At 39.2% G+C, this 11,214-nt stretch overlaps 1 long non-coding RNA gene across 2 annotated transcripts; it reads right to left on the bottom strand.

Annotated features, from left to right (window-relative positions):
- Positions 1-3,419: 3,419 nt before the first annotated feature.
- On the bottom strand, positions 3,420-6,711 carry LOC148195221 (uncharacterized). Of its 2 annotated transcripts, none has more exons than XR_015780542.1 (3): positions 5,583-6,711; positions 5,396-5,485; positions 3,420-3,682 (listed from the first exon to the last, which is right to left on the bottom strand). It is a non-coding gene; the product is annotated as an uncharacterized LOC148195221 (long non-coding RNA). The 2 variants fall into 2 exon arrangements; XR_015780543.1 differs by having other exon boundaries at positions 5,396-5,480.
- Positions 6,712-11,214: the final 4,503 nt, after the last annotated feature.

The raw sequence follows: 11,214 nt of genomic DNA, 5'->3' as shown, positions 1-11,214 counted from the left end.
AAGTAAGTTTAATGATTCTATGATATGGTTGGCTTACCCTTATTTGTTTATGCTATGATCATATAACTCAACTTATATGTGAGCAGAAAATGTTGCAGATGCGGTTGAAAAAGCTTAGAGATGATGAGAGAGATGCGGGAAAAAAAATTTTAGGGATTTTTCTAAAAAAAGAGAATATATTTGCATTGGAAAAATATATTGTGTAAGACTTATAAGTTTAATTTCGAATTTATGTTAAGTGGTGAAGACTATATTGTTTAAAGTTTGTAAGTTTGGAATTGTACTTTGGAATAATTGAAATAAAGTTTGATAGTTTATATCAGATATCAAATTAATTTAGTCTTTACTACCAGTAATACCCTTTAAATTATTTGGGGTGTTACATCCCCCACTTCCTCAACTTTGTCCACATCGTCCACTTCCTCAATTTCCTCCACTTCCTCCACTTCCTCTACTTTCCAAACTTCTTCCACTTCGTTCACTTCCTCCAGTTCCTCAACTTCGTCAACTTTGCCCACTTCGTTCACTTACTCCACTTACACCACTTCCTCCACTTCCTCTAGTTCCTCTACTTCGTCAACTTCCTCCACTTCTTCCACTTCCTCCACTTCCTCCACATCCTCCACATCCTCCACTTCCTCCACTTCCTCTACTTCCTTCACCTCGTCAACTTCGTCCACTTCGTCCACTTCCTCAACTGATCAACTTTGTCCACTTCGTCCACTTACTCCATTTCTTCCACTTCCTCAACCTCGTCCACTTCGTCCCTTCGTCCACTTCGTCCACTTCGTCCACTTACTCCACTTACTCCACTTCCTCCACCTCCTCCACTTCCTCCACTTCCTCCACTACCTCCACTTCCTCTACTTCGTCCACTTCATACACTTCGTCAACTTCGTCCACTTCGTAAACTGCGTCAACTTCCTCCACTTCGTCCGCTTTGTCAATTTCGTCTACTTCCTCCACTTCCTCCACTGCCTCCACTTCCTTCACCTCCTCAACTTCGTCAACTTCGTTCGCTTCCTCAACTTCGTCAACTTTGTCAACTTCTTCCACTTCGTTCACTTCGTTCACTTCGTCCACTTCGTATGCTTCGTCCACTTCCTCCACTACCTCTACATCCTCTACGTTGTCCGCTTCGTCCACTTCCACCATTTCCTCCACTTCCTCTACTTCCTCCACTTCCTCTATTTCCTCTAATTCGTCCACTTCGTAGACTTGGTAAACTTCGTCCACTTCCTCAACTTCGTCCACTTACTCCACTTCGTCAACTTTATCCACTTCCTCCACTTCCTCAACTTTGTCCACTTCCTCCATTTCCTCCACTTCCTCCACTTCCTCTACTTTGTCAACTTCTTCCCCTTCGTCCACATCCTCAACTTCCACCACTTCGTCAACATCGTCCATTTCCTCCACCTCGTCAATTTCGTCCACTTCCTCAACTTCGTAAACTTCGTGCACTTCGTCCACTTCCTCCATTTCCTCAACTTGCTTCACTACCTCCACTTCCTCTACTTCGTCCACTTCGTAGACTTCGTCAACTTCGGCCATTTCCTCCACTTCGTCAACTTCGTCCACTTCCTCCACTTCCTTCACCTCCTCAACTTCGCCTACTTCCTCCCTTTCCTCAACTTCGTCCACGTCGTCCACTTCCTCCATTTCCTCCACTTCCTCCACTTTCTCAACTTCTTCCACTTCGTCCATTTCCTCAACTTCGTCCACTTCGTCCACTTCGTTCACTTACTCCACTTACTGCACTTCCTCCACTTCTTCCACTTTGTCCATTTCCTCAACTTCGTCCACTTCGTCCACTTCGTTCACTTACTCCACTTACTCCACTTCCTCCACTTCCTCAACTTCGTCAACTTCGTCCACTTCGTCAACTTCGTCCACCTCCTCAACTTCCTCAAATTTGGCCACTTCTTCCACTTTCTCCACTTCCTCCACTTCCTTCACTTCCTCAACTTCGTCCACTTCCTCCTCTTCCTCATTTTCCTCCACTTCCTCAACTTCCTCAACTTCGTACACTTTGTCCACTTCTTCTACTTCGTCCACTTCATTCACTTCCTCCACTTCCTCCACTTCCCGCACTTCCTTCATTTCTTCCACTTCGTCCACTTCGTCAACTTCGTCCACTTCCTTCACTTCCTCAACTTCGTCAACTTGGTCCACTTCGTCCACTTCCTCAATTTCGTCCACTTCGTCCACTTCCTCAACTTTCTCAATTTCCTCAACCTCGTCCACTTCGTCAACTTCGTCAACTTCCTCCACTTCATCCACTTCCTCCACTTCGTCCCCTTTCGCCACTTCGTTTACTTCGTTCACTTCTTCCACTTCCTCAACTTCGTGAACTTCGTCCATTCCTCAACTTCGTCCACTTCTTCCACCTCCTCCACTTCCTCCACTTCTTCCACTTCGTCCACTTCGTCAATTTCGGCCACTTCCTCCACTTCGTCCAATTCTTCAACTTCCTCAACTTCGTCCACTTCCTCCACTTCGTCCACAGCCTCCACTTCCTCCACTTCCTCCAATTCCTCCACTTCCTCCACTTCCTCAACTTCGTCCACTTCCTCAACTTCCTCAACTTTGTCTGCTTCGTCCACTTGCTTCACTTGCTCCACTTCCTCCACTTCCTCCACTTCTCCACTTCGTCAACTTCCTCAACTTCCTCAACTTCGTCCACTTCGTCCACTTCCTCAACTTCGTCCAATTTGTCCACTTCGTCCACTTCGTTCACTTCGTCCACTTCGTCCATTTCCTCCACTTCCTCCACATCCTCCACTTCCTCAACTTCGTCCACTTCATCAACTTCATCCACTTACTCCATTGCCTCCACTTCCTTCACTTCCTTCACTTCCTCAATGATACGGCTGTAGCGGCCCATCAAATTTGATGTACATTAAAGAATGCAGTATAGTGCTAGGAAGTGACTCCTAGGTCGTCTCTGAAGGACCAAATGTGATTCGAGACTTAGGTCAAACCGTAGTGAGGAGTTTTGAAAGTGTTTTTGTGATTTGAAACGAACTAAATTAAAACTGGAAATTAAACACGACCGAACATAATTGAAAGCATTAAAATGCATGAACACATTAAACTGAACACCGTAACAGATAAATATGCAAACACAATTCAAGCTATTCAAATGCGACACTTAAACTAGAACATCAAATGCACATAATGCAGCAGTAAAATGAAATTTTAATCTCAACGCGAATCCAATTGAATGCAATAGAGGAATCAGTAAACGCCTAAGTTGGAAAGCGTCATTTACAAATTAATTGCACATATAAGAGGGAATAATGTTTTAAATGCATGGGACTTAGTGTAACATCCCAAAATTATACAGTCATCAACTATATACTTAGAATAATCACATGTATCAATATTGCAAAACAGTTTTGAAAGTAAAGGAAGCAGAGTTCATAAATAGCCGAACGGCCTTACATATATAATTCAACGAGCGTTCACAAAAAAATAAGGACGAACGGTTTACAAAATCATTTTCGAACGTCCAAATATTTACACAATCAAAAGGAGCGCTCGCTCACAACCGCTCGCTCTCCTAACTACAAATACTAAACTAACCGAACGCCTCACTGTTCGGCCTTCACCTCAACCTCTACGAGATTCTCCTCAGCTATGATTTCCTCTTCAAGAGTTTGCTCCAATGAAGCATCTCCTTCTGCTCACATCCACACGGATGATCATTGCAAGGACAAGACGGATATACATATACAGACAACGCAAGGAAAGTGCAAGGGTAAGCTTATTGAATTTAATTCAAGTCAAACATATATTTCATACTTATCAAATTCAGCAAGTAAATTCACAACATATACATTCAATTCATACATTAATTCCATCCAAATCCTGATACTAGACCGACCGTCCGGACTGTATGAATCCTGTGTAGCTAAGGCGTTCGTGCACACAGGTGGGTTAACTGGAATGCTCATCAGTCACCACCTGAGGTTAGTCTGTTCTGTCCAAGTTACAGTTATGGACTAGACCTCCTGCCATTCCCACACATGACATACTCCTCTCTACTTGAGAACGAGCACTCACGGAATATCAGGATGAACCACCATCTAAGCTTACCACGTTCATACTTACAAATCTCAATTTCCATTCAAGAGTCGTTCCACCCTGGAACGCTCGTTCAAGATCCACAATCACAACTTCAGTTCTCATAGTGTTCGCACATCTTAATTCTTTCTCTTAAATACATTTTCATTCTTTGTTTCACTTGCATAAAAAGGCGAACGTTCACTCCCCATCATAACGAGGACGAACGTCAAGAACGAGACGGAAGGAACTTCTTTTCCGAAGGGATAAAGTTGACTCATCTTTCATGACGAACGTTATTAAAATTTGAATCAGTTAAATGAACTGATTCTAGAACAATTTAATTTATACTTAGAATGATTCAAGATTTCAGATTCACTTCAACTGAACAAAGATAAAAATACGAGTACTAAATGTACTAAGTACCATTTAGTTGGAATAACCGCTTGCCAGTAAATGACCGACGCGGTACGCAAATTTATTGAAGTTTAGGACGAACGTGATTTTGAGTTTATGGACGAACGCTATTACAATTCAGGACGAACGTTATGAAAATTCAAGACGAACGCTATTTCCGCTCGTTGGCGATTACGGAAAGAACGAGTGTTCGGTATAGGACCGAGCGCTACTTATCATTTACACTTTTAGGACGAGCGTTCGGTATAAGACCGAGCGCCACTTAGGACGTACGCTTTTGAGTCTAGACTTATGCACTGATTCAAAATTTTAGAAATTTGGAATTTACATAAGATGGAATACTTAAAGTTTATGTTTTAACAATTTGACTAAGTGTACAAAGGTAGATTTTCAAGCTTCTCAATTTCTCACACAACACTCATGAGGTCTACGTTTGGCCGAACGCTCAAACGTAAAGTTATGTATAAGAGGGCGTTCGTCCTCCCATAGAATCATTTCCAAATGAAAGGGTTCAGCTATTTCAAAAATGACTCAGAGAATACCGAACGGTCAAAGACCGTTTCGATAACGAACGTTCATTTTCATAGACTTAGATATTCAAACTCAACTTACAGTATACCCATTTTCCAGTATAAACTTTCATACATCAATTTACTCATATCATAGCACAAATCCATACATTTTCATGCATCATCTCATCATACAGCTTATTTTCAATTTAATCAAACCATAGAATATTTCATCATTTCCACGCATCAATTCTAATCATACCCACATACTCAAAAAATCAAATATTAAACATCATACTGCATACAGATTTTCAGAACGCTCATACAGTACAAAACATGTAATTCCCAGTACATTCATACATCACATTAAATTACATGAATTAAACTTAATAAGCTTCCCTTACCCGGATTTGTAGTGATCGCCCTAAAATGAGTGGATCTTGATTCGTCTAAATGAGGCTCTCTCAACGTTTCTCTTAAGCTCTCCAACTAAACTAACCAAAAGAAAATGAAGGGCTTAGTCTACACCATTGCATGCAACTGAATACAGTTTGCAGGAACTCCAGAAACGAGCGTCCCAGTGAAACTTACCAGAACTGTAAGTTGTTCGATTCAATATGGAGCTCTCGGTGCAGGGAAGATTTCTGCGTTTTCTGAAATGTGATCGGAGAAGAGGATGGTGAGTTGCAGAAGAGAGAAGAAGAAAGGTTCTAGAGAGATGGAGGAGGAAATGAAAATTCTGAGTTTGGAAGGGGAGGAGGTGCACGCAGGAGAGTGGGGAAATTTTCAAAAAAAATCACTTTTGTTCAAATTCCCACTTTTAGACGAACGGACGTCCCCCTGGTTGACACCTGCACCCCACCATTCACTTCAGAAACTTCCACTTTGACAAGTGGCGTGCATGCAGGGCTCGTTCTCAGTGGATTTTTAATGCATTGAGTTGCGTGGCATGTGCATTGATGTAAGCAGCTAGGTGACTCAGCATGGACATTAATGGGACGTGACACTTAGAATAAAAGCAGCAACATTTGCTAGAAAAAAGGAAATGCATGGTTGGAAATGAAATGAAGAAAACAATGCTGAAGGCAATTTAATATATAGAATATAAAATGCATCTTTCCAGCTCAAATTCCCGTGCACCACTCCACTTCTTGAATCAGCGTGTTGCTGGAAAAACCGAGACGTGACACCACTGCCCTTCTCCAGCTCCTTCTTGAATCAGGCCTTTCCCCAGGTGGCGACCCTTGCGCGTGCTGCTACTGCTCTCCAAATGGAATGACCGCTTCAGCTTGTGCACACCACTGCTCCTTGCTGCTTCAATTCTCCTCTGCCGTGACATCGTGCAGCCTGAAAGTGACAGCTGCTTGCCATCTAAGAACCGCATGTGCCAGCTCCTTGCTCTTCTGTGGACAAAACCAAATGAAAAATGCAATGAGAATCTAGCAAAAAGAATAAACGTCAGCTCTTCATTCATTCCATTCCAAAAATAGTGTTCAAAAGTCAAGAGAAAATAAACAAGTAACAAGTGGCGGCTGGGTCACGCCCCTCGGCCGAGACACCACTCTATCCCCCATCCATGCTCGACCTCCCTCCTTGGATGCTACCCTCTCCCCCTTTTGCTGGATGCGTGCAGGCCGGACGCTCCCTCCAAGCTCATGGGCCTCGTTGGACAGCCGCATCCTTTCCTCAAGCTGTTGGATTCCTTGCTTCCAACGTGGCTTCTTCGTGCACCTCTTAAATTCCAGAAAAATGAGTGCCCCATTCACGTGCTTTTCTTCTTTTCGTAACTCCTTCCAACGCTAGACAGCGTGTATGCAGGCCGTGGTGGCAGAAAAATGTTGGACGTCACCACCTTTTCAATAATGAAGCACCCCTTTCTCATAAGCCCAAAGAGTGATATCACCGTAATGCCCTTCTTCTTGCAAACTTCTTTTTGTGGAGAGTCTTGAATTATTTGCATTCTTCCAAATGTCCCAAAATGTATCTCCAAAATTTTTCTTGCAATCAATGATGCAAATAATTAGCTTAAATAATTCAAATTAATTAAAATAAGAATTTCTGATCAAATTAAGCACAATTAGAAAAAATGGGAAAATACTAGACATTCAAGCACAATTCCCTGATTAAACCTAGCACAATAAGCTAAGTGAAATCGAGAAAATATTGACTCATCACTCAACTCCGTCAACTTCGTCCATTTCCTCCACTTCGTACACTTCCTCCACTTCCTTGACTTCCTCCACTTCGTCCACACTGTCGACTTCGTCCACTTCCTCCACTTCGTCCACTTCCTCTACTTCCTCCACTTCCTCACCTTCGTCAACTTCGTCGATTTCGTCCACTTCGTCCACGTCGTCCACTCCTCCACTTCCTTCACTTCCCCCACTTCCTCAACTTCCTCCACTTCGTCCACTTCCTGCATTTCCTCCACTTCCTCCACCTCGTAGACTTTGTCCACTTCGTCTGTAACATCCAAATATAATAAAAGGGTATTACTGATAGTAGAGACTAAATTAATTTGATATCTCATATAAACAATCAAACTTTATCTCCAAAGTACAATACCAAACTTACAAACTTTAAATAATATAGTCTTCACCACTTAACATAAATTTGAAATTTCAACTTATAAGTCTTACACAACATAATTTTCCCAATACAAATTTATTCTTTTTACAAAAATCCCTGAAAGTTTTTCCCCGCATCTCTCTCATCTCTAAGCTTTTTCAACCGCATCTGCAACATTATCTATTCACATATAACATGAGTTATATGATCATAGTACAAACAAATAAGGGTAAGCCAACCATATCATAAAATCATTAAACTTGTAATAAAAATATTCCAATCATGTATTTCTACAATTGATAAAATATCATTATTCCGATGTCATTAATTCATCATTATCAAAATCATCTTTCTCATTTCCATAAACCTTACAAGTGTACCATGCTTACTCACGAAGCCTTATGGTCAGACCGCTCTCTGCCTGCTTCCTTAAGCCTCACCTATATACTAGGTCTTACTTTCTGAAGCCTTATGGTCAGACCTCTCTCTGCCTACTTCTATAAAACTTATGAACCATATATTTATGTCAAAGCCTTATGGTCAGACCACTTTCTGCCTGCTTTCATAAACCTCTGGTGTTACTTTGCTCATATCAAGCTCTCATGGTATAACTCGAACATACTACTCCAGTAGTAAACATCATTTCATAAGTAATGATTTCTCATATCCACTCCAACATTTCATAAAATCCACAATTCATACCCTTTTTATCCACCTAACTCAATCATGTTCATAAATTCACAATAACCCGTTTTGGTGTCAATAAATTAAGCATATTGTCAGATATCATACTTCATATTATAAACTCAATTTGCCCATAATGAGTATAACTCAACATATTTTCACCAATCAAAGATCATATATCAGCCAAAATACATCAACATATCTTAGGAACTACATATTAAAGTCTGGGCTCAATGTAATGATAAATAAAATATATATATGAAGTTTTTACCATGATAATATTATGCATCTACAATCAACTTGTTTTATTTTATTTTCATCCTAGTAGAGATTTTTCTTTACCCCAATTGGTCACCGGAGAGGACCCAGATGTCTGAACGCATCAAACTCACCTTCGACGCCAGCACATATGACTAGTCACAACTGACTGGACCAGGCCAGGGCTGCTCTATGATCAGGGATGTGCCAACTCAGGTTTTTAAGGTTCCTCTATCCTACCAACAAGGAAAGGCCCTCAATAATTAACAATTGATTTATTTAAATTATCCACCATGTTCTCTTATGCTCTAAATTTGAAATGCCAAATTTTAATATTTTCACTTCCTCACACAGCAACCTCAAACAATATCTGTACATCTATTTAATACCCATATACAAGCTATTACAGAACCCTTACTCCAGACCTTCCAACAAGATCAATTTCCGCCAACAAACTCATTCAAAACAGATTAAATTCATCATATCACAACATGTACAATTTCACAGTTTCAGTTATCACACCCAATATAATAAAAGTCATAAAATAGTTTCACAAGAGCACACCAGTTCAACATTCATATGCAAATATTTTATAAAATAAATTCATACAAAAATATTTAGCTCTCATTACCATCAAAATAATATTAATATAAAAATTCAGGGGAAACAAGAAGTTGAATCTGGCAGAGCCGGTTAGACAACTTCTCATCCTTCCAGAAAGATGCAATAAAAAAAATAGATAAAACAATAAAATTTTTGGGGAAACAAGAAGTTAAATCTGGCAGAGCCGGTTAGACAACTTCTCATCCTTCCAAAAATACAATATAAATAAGAAATAAAAGGTGTGGGGAAACAAGAAGTTGAATCTGGCAGAGCCGGTTAGACAACTTCTCATCCTTCCAAAAATACAATATAACTAAGAAATAAAAGGTGTGGGGAAACAAGAAGTTGAATCTAGCAGAGCCGGTTAGACAACTTCTCATCCTTCCAAAAATACAATATAAATAAGAAATAAAAGGTGTGGGGAAACAAGAAGTTGAATCTGGCAGAGCCAGTTAGACAACTTCTCGTCCTTCCAAAAATACAATATAAAGATATAAGAAACAACCAAAGCTTTGGGGAAACAAGTTGAATCTGGCAGAGCCGGTTAGACAACTTCTCGTCCTTCCAAAAATACAAAAGAAACAAATAAATGTTCTCATTCAAAATTCAAGACCATACAGCAACAAAATACTACATATTCAAGATTTAGGATTAGAGAAAAGCAAAGTATAAGAGTGGCTTCCCTTACCTCTATTACAGACTTAATTTCCTCGTTCTCTGAAAACTTATAGAATATCCCCTTTGCAATTAGAAATTCTTCCAACTCTCTTCTCTCAAAATTTTTCTAAGTTCTTTGGTTTAACTTTTCAGCCTCCCCCCCTTGGCTATTTATAGCAAAAAAATTTACTATTCATTTTTACTATTCATTTTAACTATTCATTTTTTTATTCATTTTACTATTACAAAAATAATTTTTTATTTGCAAATTGATGAATTCTGATCTCAAAGCTACGTGGAACACTTATCCTTTCCCAAAATAATTTTTTTTTTACTATTCACTTTTTACTATTCACAATTTACTATTCACTATTTACTTTTTTTTTATCTAGTATCTGACTTACAAATATTTTCAACGATCTTACATCATCCACTACCTCCACTTCCTCCACTTCGTCAACTTCGTCAGCTTCGTCCACTTCGTCCCCTTCCGCCAGTGGTTGAGATTACTTTGGTAGAATTGAGTGCCCATGTAGTTAAATTCTTGACCAAATTGCATTCTGCAGACATTAGGCACAAAACCCTAAAAACAATTGTTAGCACAAAAAGATATAAAAGAAGATATAAGATTAGAGATAAGAAGATGAAATAAAAACAGAAAACAGAAAAATAAAAACAGAAAAATAAAATAAAATAAAATAAAATAAAATAATAACCAAAAAATAAAATAATATAAAATAAAATACAAACTGAAAAATATAAACAGAAAATAAAAATTCGAAATTTAAATTAAAAATTCAAAAACAAGTCAAAGATAATCAATAATCACACAAATTAACCAGTTAAACCACGAGTCCCCGGCAACGGCACCAAAAACTTGATGGACAACTTTATGATCACCAAAATATGATGTCACAAACTTGTTTTACAATCGGCAAATATGACCGAATCGTTCAAGTAATAAACTTGGTAAGACCAAGTATCGTTCTTCCCAAAGGACTCACGGCCTAGTTTAGTTGTGTGGTTTGTTGATTAACTAAGACTTAAAGACGAAATATTTGGATTATATTATGCACAAGACGAAAATAAACATGTATGCATGAGGTTTTGATCAATGGCAAAAGCAAAAGATAAGCACTTTCAATGAAATATATGTATGAATATGTTGTTGGGGTTCAATTTCATCATATCCACTCTCATATATTTTAGGAATTCAACATTCAAATCATCATTGTTAATGCCACTCTCTAAAGTACCTTTCAAGAAGGCTTCTCCCTAATTACAAGTTCATACGATTCCTAGCATTCCTAATAATTAGTTCATCAAGTGCAGGAGCTTAACGACAACCAATATAATATTGGGAGAGATTCCCCGGATCTAGACTTCCCCGTACGTTCCCGTATCGACAAAATCAATAATCATGCATCAAATGAGTTAAACAACGCAAGCATTA

This window comes from Vigna umbellata, chromosome 7 (assembly GCF_029865625.1).
Source record: "Vigna umbellata cultivar VRB3 chromosome 7, Vumbellata_1.0, whole genome shotgun sequence".
Lineage (NCBI taxonomy): Eukaryota > Viridiplantae > Streptophyta > Magnoliopsida > Fabales > Fabaceae > Vigna > Vigna umbellata.
The sequence above is the reverse complement of the archived record's forward strand: the minus strand, read 5'-3'. Positions and strand labels throughout refer to the sequence as shown.